Source organism: Quercus suber, unplaced genomic scaffold, assembly GCF_002906115.3.
Source record: "Quercus suber isolate HL8 unplaced genomic scaffold, Cork oak 2.0 scaffold_32, whole genome shotgun sequence".
In the NCBI taxonomy this organism is placed as follows: domain Eukaryota; kingdom Viridiplantae; phylum Streptophyta; class Magnoliopsida; order Fagales; family Fagaceae; genus Quercus; species Quercus suber.
In genome coordinates, this window is record NW_027069497.1 from 1,918,721 (window position 1) to 1,933,377 (window position 14,657).

Consider the following 14,657-nt stretch of genomic DNA (forward strand, 5'->3'; position numbering starts at 1 on the left):
AAAAGATGTCATGTTGTATGCTTAGATGTATAATAGTGTGTGTGAGTATAGATGCAAGTGTTGAACATGTTTTTAATAAGGTTAAGACATAAGACACAATGATGGGAGACCAACCTTAGGGTTGGACAATCTTGGGTGCCTAACACCTTCCCGAGAACGTACCTAAACTCCAAACTCATACTCTAGTAGTAAGATCAAAGGTCATTCCTCGAAAGGACGCTATATTCATGGTTCTTAGACTATATAACTAGGTGGCAACTCCAAGACCCCTTGTGTCCACAAGTGATAAGATTTTTATACTTGTAACAGCTTGATTGTTGATTAGTAGACTCTTGAAAGTAGTGACTTTAAAATCATCCGGTGGGTTTTTGCCTTACGAAAGGTTTTTTCTATTTGTCAACAAATCACCACGTCAATTTAATTTCCACTGCATTTAGTTTAATTGGTGATTTGTTGATGCCTTCACGAATTGCTAGCAATTTAATTTAATTAATTAACTTGGATAATTGAATTAATTAACTGGGATCAAACTATCTTAACCCAACACTATGGAAATAAATTTACGATTAATATTTGCTTTAGATCACCAACCATCATGGTTCTTTGAACAGTTTGATGATAATAAGCATTGTGATCTACGATTTAAATTCCATTCTGAAAAGCGTTTCGATTTAACTACTAGAATGGAATATTTTGAGACCAAAATCAATGTATTGTTTTGGAATTACATATTATTTATATATATATATATATAATTAACTTTCTCATAAATTTATAATTAATCATATCATCTCATTAACCACTATAAATAAATAAAACATTAAAAAATACAAATCAAATATTAAAATCTCATAAATAAGAGTACAAACTAGAATTTTACTAAAATGGCCTTAATTAGCCCAAATGGACGTAATATGGCTAGAATTGTTCGTACAATCCAAAAAAGCCGAAATTTGTACCAAGCCGAAATGAGGGTTTTACAATATCGGTTTACATACTTCAACAAAAAATTGTGGTCAAACAGTGGTCAAAACGGTCTTATGCAAACTGCTAGCATGCGAGATGACACATGGCAGATAAGAATGAGGGCTGTCTGAGAAGGCCCGTCGCTACCTCTTCACAACTTGCCTTGTCGACTGGTTGTGACTGTCATGCAAACAAGATTTTTTTTTTAGTAATTAATACTACAGTCACAAACTATTTTATAAAATGTTGATATAATCAATCTTTTATTGGTTTTCATTTAAGTTCACCATTAATATTGCTTTTTTCATTTATCAATAATCACTCACCACATCAGCCGTTTGTAAAAAAATTTGTAAAATAGTTTGTATTTCTAGTATTATTATTATTATTATTATTATTTTTTTACAAGATAGAAATTCTACTTTAGTCTAATCTAAATAAATATATGTGTGAAGCTCCCTCTGGAGACTTGAACTCAGACTCTTGCTCCATACATCCTACAAGTACTTATACTTGTAGAGTGACCATCGCACTAATGGTGTGCAATGTCATGATAGAAATTCTTTTTGTTAATATGCTTTTCTATCTTTATCATGTTTGCCAAGACTCACACCATGTGCATGTTGGATGGGACTAGAGAGGTGATACGGGTATATAGACCTTGAGAAAGCCCATTTCATCCAATCCAACCTTGTAGAGAAAGAGAAAGCCTTTTCCTAGAAAAGAACCTTCTACCAACCTCTCTTCACCATTTCTCTCATAAATATCATATACGGAATGTTATGAGTTTTATTGAAGCCTTGAAAACCTTTGCAGTCATAACAAGTTCAAAACCTTTTTTGGCTTCTGATAAGTCTGACTCTGTCCATTCTCCCTTGTAAAGAGAATGGATGAAAATAAATAGAATGAGACTTACGAGAAGCCAAAAGAAGAAGAGCAACAACATGAGTGCGAAATTCTCTCTGCATAAGTAAATATTTGCTGTGTTCTATTATTCAAATCCTATTCTATCTATAAACCATATACAAATGGTACATTTATAGTGATAAAAGTTAAAACGCAACGCTTGCTGAATGTTATATTGCATTTTAAATTTATGTCCTTTCTAGTCATTTACTTGCATGTTTTATTGTTGGATCGATGCATGGTAGACAGGTGGAAGACTATCATAAATGTTTGAAAATAATATTCATGTGTTTAGATCAGAAAATTTACTAGTTGAACTAACTGGAACTCACTTTAGAAAAATATAAACTAAATTGAAGATAGTAAAAGAAGAAAGGAAAATGTTTAATAAATACCATAAAACTTTAGTTCATAACTAAGTATTGGTAGATGAAATAATTAAGTTCATCAAAAGTTTTGTACCTCAACTGGTTGATACTTTTTTATGATTCTAATAACGGAGTTATCCTTTCCTAGGTTCAAATTCCCCTCCGCTTTGTAACTAGTGAATTATATATATATATATATATATTAATAGATAACAGTAAAAGAAAATCCAATTAAATTCTAAATTGGAGTCTAATTTTGCACCACATATTTCATCTAATAACGGAGTTATCCTTTTCTAGGTTCAAATTCCCCTCCCGCTTGGTAACTAGTGAATTATTATAAAATCTATCTATTATATATATATATATATTAATAGATAAAATTGAAATAAAATCCAATTAAATTCTAAATTGGAGTCTAATTTTGTGTCACATATTTCATCTAATTTTTAAATTTATGTATTAAGTGAATTATTAGGTGTACCAATTAAAAAGTCTAAATTCAATTAGATTCTAAATTGTTTTGGAGTTCAAATTTGTACCATGTGTCCTATCTAATTTTTTAATTTTAATTTTATAACAATGAATTATTGAGTGTAAAATTTAAAAAGTTTAAATTCAATTAAATTATATATATATATATAATGTTTTTAAATGTGCCATGCATATGCATGGGATTAAACACTAGTAATAGTAATAACTAATCTCATAATAGAAACTTGAATGGCTAAAGAAGAGTTCAAATACACCCATATAGAAAACTGATTCTTCTTTATTAATAAAAAGTTACTACCACGATGAACAGGCAAAGAAAACCTCGATCTTTTACATTAATGACAAGGATTTTTGCACATGCATTTAGGGGAAGATTCTCATAATTACATTGGCCATAAAGGTAACCCTCCGCTCGGCAAGCTATTGTACAGGCATGATAGTTGTAGCATGGATTATGGAATGTTTTGCTCCAGCCTTGACATGGTTCACTTCTTGCTTCTGTTTGCATCGGTGTCTCTTCTGTAATGATAAGAATCAAGTACATGAGGTAGTAGTTTATAGACGCAGTTAAAGATTTTGTATCAATCACTAGCTATATATAACTGTAACTCTATAACCGAGGGAGAATGTGAGGGTAATTTTTCTTTTGAAAATGAAGGGAGAAATTTGGCCCGTTTGGTAAACTTTTGGCAATTCTTTAGTTGTTTTTTTTACTGGTGAAAGAAATTGTTGATAGGTTTTGTAAAACAATTAAGACACAATGTTTTTCAAAATCAATGAAGTGTGAGTTGTTTTTTTTTTTTTTGCTGAATAAGTGTGAGTTGTTTTAATTGATGTATACTAGCAATATTAATAGAGAATGGGAAGTAATATTACTCCAATCATAACTTAATTTATTAACAATTCTTTAAAAAAATTTAAGAAAATTTGAATATTTAACATCGTGGTTTTCAGACCCAGATTGTTCAATGAACTGTAAAAAGAAGAGGTTCAAGTATTTGATATCAAACCGAGGTCGGACTGAGATCAAACCGAAATCGAACCGTGATGATGTCATAATTAATATAATAATTATTTAAAATATAAATAAATATACAATATTAGTACAAATTAAAAAACAAAACTAACTAAAAAGTCTAATTAAATATAGAAATCTATTATTCTCAAATATATATGGCCACCTATTAGATTTATTTGTATTTGTGCTCATATTTAATTATTAAATATATATATATATATATATAATAGCATTTGTGTCGCATGGCCACAACGTGGCACCTATGAAATTATGAATACATTAGTTTAAACAAAGAAGTGATGATATTTGTATTACATCGCCACAACGCGGCACACTAGGAAGGAATCACTGATTTTATTTAAAAAAAAAAAAAAAAACAAAAACAAATAGAAAAACTAGTAATGCAAAACGTGGCATTCCCATTAATAATCTCACCCACCCCACCTACTAGCCCACCTGACCACTTCTTTTTCAGTTTCTCTTTCCTTTTGGCCGCTGAAGCCATATTTTATTATTCCTTCTCAGTTTTTTGTTCCTTTAACTCCCTGTCTCTTTTTGTTTCAGGTTGAAGATTATGAATCAATAAAGTTAAAGTACCTTTAAAAATTATCAGATCCTTGTTCTTTCAATTTTTCTTTTTCTTTTTTCACTTCTTCTAGATCTGTTCATAACTTTCTATCAGTTTATTAGCCAAATTTCACCAGAACAGATGAAACAAAAAGGAACCATGTGAACTGCTAGAACCGTTCTTGGTTCTCAGAATCGGGTGGTTAGATCGCAGTTCGTACGGGCCTTGGCTTTTTTGCATAGGACAATTTTGATGTTAAATAGACCGCAAAAGTGAACGGTTCGAGGTTTTCCCAGTCAAACCGTACGGTCCGGTCTAGGTTTCAGAACCATGCTTAACATAAGTAAAAATACATATAGGCTATCTTTGGCTCTATATAAAACGTTTTCCAAATATAAAATATTTTCAGATGTTTGGTGGCATTTTAAAAAATGCTTTGAAAATTATTTTTAAGTGTTTGGTTGTATTCTTGAAAATGCTATAGAAAACACATTTTCTACTAGTTGCTCACATTTTCTCAGCTTCCAAATAAATATATAATATCATTTCTGATATATAAACACAAAAGAAACAAAACCAAACAAAAACATTCATCAAATCCGATCAAATTAAGAGAGGAAGGAAGAGAGAGAGAGAGAGAGAGAGAGAGAGATAGTTTGAGGAAAAGAGAGGAAGATCGTGCGGCGGAGGCAACTGGGTCACGGTGGCTCGCTCGACTTGTGGTGGTTTGCACAACATGTGAGGAGAGAAAAATGGTAGATCAGTGACATGAGTGGCAGAGGGAGGAAGAGGGAGGAAGAGAGAAAGAGGGCCGATCGGTGATGGAGTCAAGCTTTGCTTGATTAGCAGTGAGAGGCACGGCCCAAACAGCGGTGGAGTACGTTGATCTCAAGTTCAGGTGACCGTCCTCTCTCTTTCTGACCTTGGGTAGCTCTCTCCTTAGTTCCTTTGGCTTGGTGTGAGTTTGTGAGGAGAGGGATGGGTCGGCGGAGTGGCTTGCATGCACAACAGTGGAGCCGTGTGTCGAGGGGTGGCACAACCCATCATCAGCAGTACCCTCTCTCGGTTTTCTCTTTGAGCTCTCTCTCTCTCACTCACTCTCTCTCTCTCTCTCTCTCTCTCTCTCTCTCTCTCTCTCTCTCTCTCTCTAGATTTTCAGTCCGTAAAACTGAGTTTAAAGGTAAATCGCATGTGTAATTCATTTTACAGTTTTGGGGGCCATATTTTTCAATCAATAAAATGGTTTTCAATTTGCCCAAATTTTACGTGCACAACCAAACACACATCAGGGTGTAAAATATTTTCTCAAATCTATTTTCAGTCGAAACAAACATAGCCTTAGCTACTAGGAAGGAAGCTTGCAACTAACCAACTACGATGAGGCAGAAAACTGGGAAAAATCGTAACATATATATATATATATTCTATTTGAGGTCCATAAGCTTATGGCTCGCTAAGTTACTTGAGACCCTTCGGCCTATAAAGATTTTAAGTATTAGACCTAATAATTAATAAACTAAAAATATAAAAAGAACAGAGAAAGAGAGACTTACGAGAAGCCAAGAGAAGGAAGAGCAAGAACACGAGCTCAAAATGCTTTCTCTCCATGAGTAAACTATTGTTGTGTTCTATTCAAATCCTTATACTATCTACTGACTATATATATCAAGTCTAATTGTATATTTATAGTGTTAAAACCCTTTCTTTTTTTTTTGGAGGGGGGTATTGTGTTAAAAACTTGATGTTTGTTGAATGTTCCTATTCATTTTAAGCTTATGTCCTTATTAGTCATTCACTTGGATGTTATCTATTTTTGAATGCATGACAAGCAAGTGGAAGATGTTATCTATTTTTGAATGCATGACAAGCAAGTGGAAGATTGTCATTAATGGTTGAGATATTCATATATTTGGAAAAATCTTGAATAAATTTAATAGATATTATGTCCCCTCTCTCTCTCTCTCTCTCTTTAATATTCATGCATTTGGAAAAATCTAAAATAAATTGAACAGATAAGAATAAGAAAATTATGGGTTGATGGTCATTTTTGCAAAAATCCTACAAACTGAACGTAAAGAAAAGCCCGATTACTGTTTAGGCCCATTACACATATTTTGCAACATTTTCTATTCTTTTATACATGGCCCTGGCCTATAAAACCATGGGAGAAACCTAGATGGTCAGGAGTTAGGGCTTTTGAACTGCAAAACATTGCCATTTCTTATGGAAATCCTAACAATCAATGTCAATTGTTTATGTGCTTGCACTTCTAGCAAGACAAAATGTAAAAGTTGATGGGGGTTAAGAAGATATGGTCGAGCAGTGAAGGAACTGGAGCCTATGAATGTTTCCGAACTTGGAGCACTTGAATTTGAGATTCAGCGTTGTTTCTATCAACAGTTTATGATCCTATCAATAAAGGTCTTGTACATTTTAATATTGAGATGACTTGAAGTTTCTTGGCCTAACATGGTATGCGGCAAGTAGAATTCATGTTGCATTAGCAAGTATGGACAATGATTATTTTGAGATCACCCTTTGACTATCTTGCACTTCAGCCTTATCTGTTAGCCGTTGTTCGTGGAGCTCATACTTTTTGTCCAAATCTTTGTATTAGAACTGATCATTATTGATACCCATTTATGCTAATATGGACCCAAAGGCCCATAGCAGGAAAAGCCCAAACCAGCCCAAACAATGGGCTAAGAAGTTAAAAGGAAAGGCAATTGGGATGTGCTTCAAAAGCTTGGAAAGTAAGCAAGCATGAGCCATATGATGGCCCAAAGAGAAAAAATACCCATGAAGGACAAGAGTTAGAGTCCATTGGCCCACTTTTGGATGTGGGCAGTGTATGGGAGATGACCACAGTGGGATGACCCTCCTTAAACAATAAGAATGGGCCTTGAAAAGGTCCAAGAAGGAAAGAATAAGGTAAAGGTCCAACAGGCTCACACAGTAGAAACCTATGGGAAGTAAGAAAGGAGGATATCAAGAGGCATTGGGCTCATCCCAAATGAAATGTAGCAAGCCTAATGAGTCCACGTCATCTTTATACAAAATGGATATGAGTGAGACAACTCCAAACTCAACAAGAGAAAGAAGAAATGAGACAAACCAAGCAATAGTGGCAGAAAATGCATATAAAAGAAAAGACAAAACACATGGAAGAAAACAACAATGTAGTGACTAGAGCACCACCAACCTATAACTCATCCAATGTAAGGAAGGTGGGCTTACGACTAAAGAGATTACAGAGGGTGTAGTTTGGTGGAGAGGGGAAAGAGCCTACTTCTGGTATTCTGTAAGGACCTCTTTTGGGAGATACTCTATTGGGAAGGCATCTTTGCCATAACCAATAACAAGCTGGCTGAGACCATATGATGCATGCTAGAGGGAAAATACGAAGAAGGACATGAGGTATTACTATTCAGGAAGAGAGAGAGGTATTCATGGTAGAAGGTATTTTACCCAAAATGGAATATCTCGTGAGATGAGCAGTGGACGCTCTCTTGACCTAGTAAGTGTATGTTGCAAACAAAAGTGTTTGGTGAGAAACAAGGGTGAAAGGGAGAAATCTCATAAGCTTGATGTAGCATATAAATAGGAACAGTACCCATAAGGGGAACAACAACAGTAACCTAGGCAGCTTGAATAGGAAATTGAAAGTGAAAAAAGAGAGAAAAAGGAAATATGAAGTGAAACTTGGTTAAAAGAGAGGAGTGATTACAATAGAAATAACATGCATCACTAGGTATCTCTTTTCCCTCCCTCACATAGCAAACTCAGTCTTTGTAATCTTACTAGACAAAGTAGCTACTCTGACCTATCCTGAAAAGTGTGCAATTCATGGCCTAAAAGGGATAATAAGATTGCATAAGTTGGTGTTTAGGCTCTTTTTAGCCCACTTTCTACGGAGATTCCTCTCTTATTTTATTGTATTTGCCACTCTAACCATGTCTAAACGCATTAATTTAGACTGCATTTATAAATGACAGTTTATTTAGATTGAAATTTATTTTTGCTGCACTACATACACACACACACACACACATATAGAATCTGATGGCAGGTTGGTAGGTTTCCATCAGAAGGATTATATATCTGATACCACAACAACCATCAGAAGGATTGGGTCTTAAGACTCAATCTATCTGATGGCAAGTTGGCAATAGCACTTCTTAATAGAGATTTGGTCTTAAGACTCAATTTAGCATAATCAGTGCCCATTATAGTCATTTTATCCTTCGAATGGATATCCTCTTTGCCAAAGAGTTGGCCAACATAGGCTTCAAGACGAATTCTAAGAGCCTCATTTTCTAAAACAAGCTTGACATAGTGGCTCATGTAAGCTTCATTTTGAGCAGTAAGGTTAACAAGGTGGATTTCAAGAGCTTGGAGTTTTTTTCAAACAAAGAGCAGTGGTCTTTAGTAAAAGCAGCATAGAGATTATCAAGAATAAATTTTATGGAATCTGATAATTCACTATAGACTCCATTATGGAATTGTAAGGATTTAGATAAGACTTCCTGTAAAGCGACCGTTATATCACCACTGGAATATGCCATTGTTGTCGGGACAAATTCCTGAAGAGATGTTGATCTACTGGGTTTTACCCCAGAAGATGCGCCTTCATGCACTTTAAAAGGTTGTCTCGTTGGGAGCCTTTTGTTTTGAGAATAGTCATGTGTAGGAGCTTTTTCCTTGTTTTTCCTCTCTGTCGAGGGAGCCATAATAATCCACTTATTAGTGGTATAAATATAAATATTATTATTATCCCACTTATTAGTGGTATTCATCCACGCATCATTGCCTGATTCCTGCAAAGAATTATTGAGAATATTAGGGTAATTGGTAATAGTTGACAATATGGCATTACTAGCATTACCTTCAAAATTGTTTGTGAAATACAAACTCATCCCTGATTCATCAACAGATATATTAGTAGGAAGATCATAAGACAGATCTAAAGCATCATTAATATCAATTTCAAACTTTGAAGCAAATTTGAATTTTACTTTCTGTCCAAAAGGATCAGTAGTAATTCCATCATGTTCAACAAGAAAAAGGTACAAAGCATTTATAAATAGCAAACCAAGAATCAATTTATCAGTCATGTTTTTGACAAGAACAGAAGGAATTTTGAAACAAACAATATCATGGCAAATATGAGCATCATTCAGTTCATATTTAACCTTCATTTGAGAACCATTAGCAGAAACTAATCTTTCAGTTGATTTTTCAAAATATTTTGAAAGAATCAATCCTTCCTGGATACAATTCTTATCTGCACTAGAATTAATCATAGCAATAACAATGAAATAATAATCATGGGAAACAACAATTTTCACTATTGTGAACCATTTTGGAGGAAGTATGTTATTGACAAGTTAGAATCATCAGCATTACCTTTATTAGAAAGAAGAGCCTATTGACTAGATTCATCTCCATCTATGTGCTCATCTTGTCCATTATCAGACTTATTGTGATCAATATTTTTATCAATTTTCAACATTAACAATTCTTGTTTAATATTATGATTATCACTTTTAATGCTTTTAAATTCATGTTTTATTTCACTTATCTCTTGTTTAACAATATTAATTTCATGTTGAAGATCATTAACAGTTAAATCTTTGGATTTCTTTTCATTAAATCTTTCCAAAGTTTCTTAAAAACTTATTGTTGATTTAAGTTTTTTACTAGTTTCATCTTTTAGTAAGTTTTTCTTGAATTGATCCAAGTATTCTTTTTGTAACATTGGGTTTTCAATTTGTCCTATCAATTTAACCAACAAACTTTCATTTTCTTCACCTTTAGTGAGAGTATTAACAGATTTAATAACATTGTAGCATGAATCTCTATAACCCATTTAAATATTAGGAGAATCAGATGAATCATTAGCAAAATGGTAGCAAGAATTAGTTGAAGAAGAAAAATCATCTTCCAAGGAGTCAGATGAATTGTTTGATTTAAGGATTCTAAATATCTCTTCTTGTGCATTGTCATCAATATTTAACATGTTAAATTTATTTTTTAATTTACCTGGTTTTTGTTTACAATCTTTACTAAAATGTCCAGGTTTACCACCGTTAAAATATCTACCTTTTCCAGATTTTTGGTTAACATGTTTTTTAGAAACATTTTTCTTTTTAGCATAAAAATCATTAGTTCTTTGTTTTTTATAATTTTTCTGACTTTTATCATGTTTTTTACCCTTTTGCCGAGAAGGAGCAATTGGGGGCAAACCATATAGTTCACAAAAATTACCCATTTTATATTTAGCTTTTCATTTATTTTTTTGATTGGTGTTTTAACAGTTTTTCATCATTGCACATATTAATTCCAAGTTTTTTAATAGTGCTTAAAATATCACCATAGGTTAAATTATCATAATCAATGGAATCATTTTTACCAATTAATTCTTGTTTTACCATATGAGCAAAGATAGGAGGCAGACCATCAATAAACTTTTCTTTCCAATAAGTCTTGAAACAGTCTTTCTGTTGCATTACTTTGGAAATGAAAACATCTTGATACCATCTGTAATCAGACATAGTAGGACATCTTAAATTGTTTAACAAATCAGAAATTCAAGACGAAACATTATATGGAGTACCAACAAAATATTTGACAATAGTATAAATCAAGGTATTAACACCATCAAGAACACCTCGACCAATACGATCATCAAAAATAGGCAAACCTTCATCATTCTTTTTAACAGCATGTTTAATAGAGTCTCTGGATTCTTCTATGAGATATGAATCCCACCATCCACGAAGAGTACCAGAAAAACCAGTAGCAAGTAAATCAACAATTTCAAGTTGGTCAAAATCATGATTATTTTGGCAAGCAATTCCAACCATAGACATGTGACCCATTTTATTAATAATTTATTGTTCAGAAAACCCATCAATATTCCATTCATAAATTTTATCGGTAGACATAGAACATTGAGTTTGAAAAGGTCTTTCTTCAAACCGCATATCAGGAGGAGTTGGTTTTGAATACCTATTTCTTCTTTAGCTTCCCGGATTCCGCTACTTGACCATAGCATCAACCAATGTATATTGGTTCCTTCCCAAACTGCTTCCCTAAGCACCAAATGAACCTTCTCACAGACGTGGGTGTGGTGAGATAAGGGTTTGGTAAATAACCTCTCAAGGGTATGACAATGGAGAGGAAAAGAGTAGAGGAATTTGTAGTCTCTTAGATGATGATTGGGAATGAGGCAATCTTGTTTTTCTCTAGGTTTTTCTCTTACAAATTTCTCTCTGGAAGCTTTCTCAATATGATGGGTATAAGGGTGTATATATAGTAAGGTGAGAAGGGAATGCAAAACGTCAGTTTTTGCCAAACATGGCAAATTGGCAACTTGGTCTCGCGGCTTGTCCAAGTCGTGAGCTCAAGTCGCATCGTAACGGCCTGGCCAGCCTGGGATTTTTGTCCTGTAGCGTGACAGTTGGAGCGACCCTTCAGCTTCCTAGGGTGCCTCTCACGTGCCAGCTTTTGGCGGCTTGCTAGTCGCGATCCACTCACGAGCCCTAACCGCGAACCTTTGTTTTTCTTGCACACTCTTGAGCTTTTCATCACATCTTCTCACACACTACCCTTACAATTTTTCCACCTAAATACAGGGTTACTAAGTGCTAAATTACAAGAAAATTGGTCACGGAATAAAGCCAATTAGATGGTTGATTAAATTCAACCTTACAATCTCCCCCTTTGGCTATTCCGTGACAAAACCCTACAGCAGACTCTAGACTTAAACATGAGTTGGGAACAGTTGGAAAACTCACTCACACCTAACTCTAGATTCTGTAAAGCTCTTGAACATATGAATAATTAACTCCTGAAACACAATAATATAGTAATATCATTGTATGCAGAAAACTTAATGTGCATATGGAGCAAAATAAGCATGATCAAGCAAAAATGAACATAAGCATAAAAGCAATAATTCATGGCAAGATCAACAACAGAAGTCACTTAAGCAAAAGTGATTACTATGTTCATTCACACAAGGAATGAACATCCGGACATGCAAAAATGATAAACTCAATTGAAGAGTATCATTTGTAAGTCCAACACTCAACCAATGCATACAAACATATATGCATCTAGGAACAATCCTACACGGGCACAAGAGTGTTGTACTTATGATAATGCAAGGCATTAATAAGTACCAAAGTACAAAGCACAAAGGCTGCATATGAAAAGTTTTGCAAATACATGGCACAAACCATAAAAGCCTACAAAAAGTGCATAAGTACAATAAACAACTCTCAAAGCTTACAAAAGCAACAATGGGTACAAAACACAACATAAATTGCTGAAGCTGAATAACATCATACTATATAAGTAAACACAAAAGATTCACATGTTGAGAGTTTTAAAACAGACTAAAACCAGTGTATCAAACTTAAAAAAAAAATATTTAAACTCCCCCTCAAAACGAGCACTTCCCCTCAAGAGCTGCCCCAAAAATTCTCCCCCTTTTTTGACCGGAATGGCCAAAGGGTCAGTGATCCTGGCTGGTATGAATGCTGTCAAACTTGGCAGAGAGTACATCAAGCTGGTCCTGCATTGCTGTCATCCTCTCAGTCTATTGATTCTGAACATCGCGGATTGTATCAAGTCTCTCAGGATGATCTGAAAGGTATTAGGAGGTACAGGTGATGAGGTAGAAGGTCTGCTCCTCTTGACTCTTACTCTAGGTGTGGAAACTAGTCCTGCACCTTCTGCTTCAATCTCCATAGGATCACCTTCTTCATGGACACCCTCTTCTTCTTCACCTGGAAGAAGACTCGGTATCCGTATGAGAGTAAATCTGTTGATGGCTGATAGAGGAGGCATGGGACTGATATCTTGTGGGATTACAACACCCTTTTCTTTGAAAATTCTCATGAGAAGACTTGGAAACACCAGCTTGGGCCTCGAGTTGGTTTTAGTTTCATCCATTATAGTATCAAAAATGTGGGAACTGATGTCAATAAAGGTGTTTTCCTTAAGATCCATAAGAAAGATAGCTCTGGCATTCGTCAATGTAGTCATCTTCCTTATAGGGTACAGATTTACATATTATTGTTGTTAAACACCTCATGTCTTTAGGAAAGTTAGAAGTGTTGAGACATCTCTTTTCTAAAACCCCACAATCTTTTTCTGGACAGTTTCTAGAGAGACCATTCTGTCCTTGTAGTTAGTGAATTCATACTCTTCAACCCCTCCAGCCCTAAAACCTTATCAATGTCATGAGCATCTAAGGTAAACTCCTTTCTCCTCACCCAACAACTCAACTCCTCCTCCTTTATCACAACATTTGCATAGAATTCTCTGATTAGTGGTTCACACACTAAAGGTAAGTCACCCAGAAGTTTCTCCCAGCCTCTTCCTTCAAAGCATTTTGGAATGAATGTATCCCTCAAGTCATGTAAATCCACAAATCTCTCCTGGATAATTGTTCCTTTTATGAAGGAATCTCTGTATCTCTCAAAATGCTTGACTGATCTAAATAGGTTGTTGTCCATTTTCAATCTTTTATCAGCCTTCTTAGCAGGAGTCTTCTCCTTAGAGGATGTGGAAGCCATCTATAAACACTCAGAAAAGTCCACAACAAGGGCACAACACAATATGTGGAAGTATACTCAAATTAGTAATCATGTAGTTATAAGGAAGAACAGAGTGTTGGGCAAAACACAAACCAAGAATAGTTGATAACAAAGAAATAAGGCATCACATAATAATCACAGATCAAACAAGTTCAGTCTGTAAAGATGAAACTTTTATACAGACAGATGAAAGCAAATGTCACTGATACTTGACCAAATGAACATGGAATGTGCAAGAGAATCCCTAGAGGTAGAGCCACACACAAGATGTGGTAATACAAACACAGAACAGATTGAACCACATAGACATAAGGTCATACACATGGCAAACTCAAAATTTTCATTTAGGGAAACATCACAGAGATACCAAAAACCGTATACCTAGTGGATATAAACATTCAAATATCAAATTTCAGATCATGAATGAGAAGGTGAAAGCATGAAAACCCATAATGGAGCAAACTCAAGAAACTAGTCATAACCAAGAGGGAACAAACCAAACCACAAAAACAGCATTTTTAAGCATAAATATGTTTGGAATACCCAAATAACAATCCAATTAGTAAAACACATAGATTCAAGAACATTTTACTTAAATCATGAAATTGGAATGAAAAACAAGACAACCCATACCTTTTTCTTGAAGATTTATGCAGAAATGATGCAGAGATGAAAGATTTTTCAGTGAGAAACGAACGGTTTGAGAGAGAGAGTGAAGAAGACAATGA

At 34.4% G+C, this 14,657-nt stretch overlaps 1 long non-coding RNA gene across 1 annotated transcript; it reads right to left on the reverse strand.

Annotated features, from left to right (window-relative positions):
- Nucleotides 1–2,994: 2,994 nt before the first annotated feature.
- On the reverse strand, nt 2,995–6,004 carry LOC136066371 (uncharacterized). Its single transcript, XR_010627815.1, has 2 exons — nt 5,875–6,004; nt 2,995–3,254 (listed from the first exon to the last, which is right to left on the reverse strand). It is a non-coding gene; the product is annotated as an uncharacterized LOC136066371 (long non-coding RNA).
- Between the last annotated feature and the right edge of the window lie 8,653 nt (nt 6,005–14,657).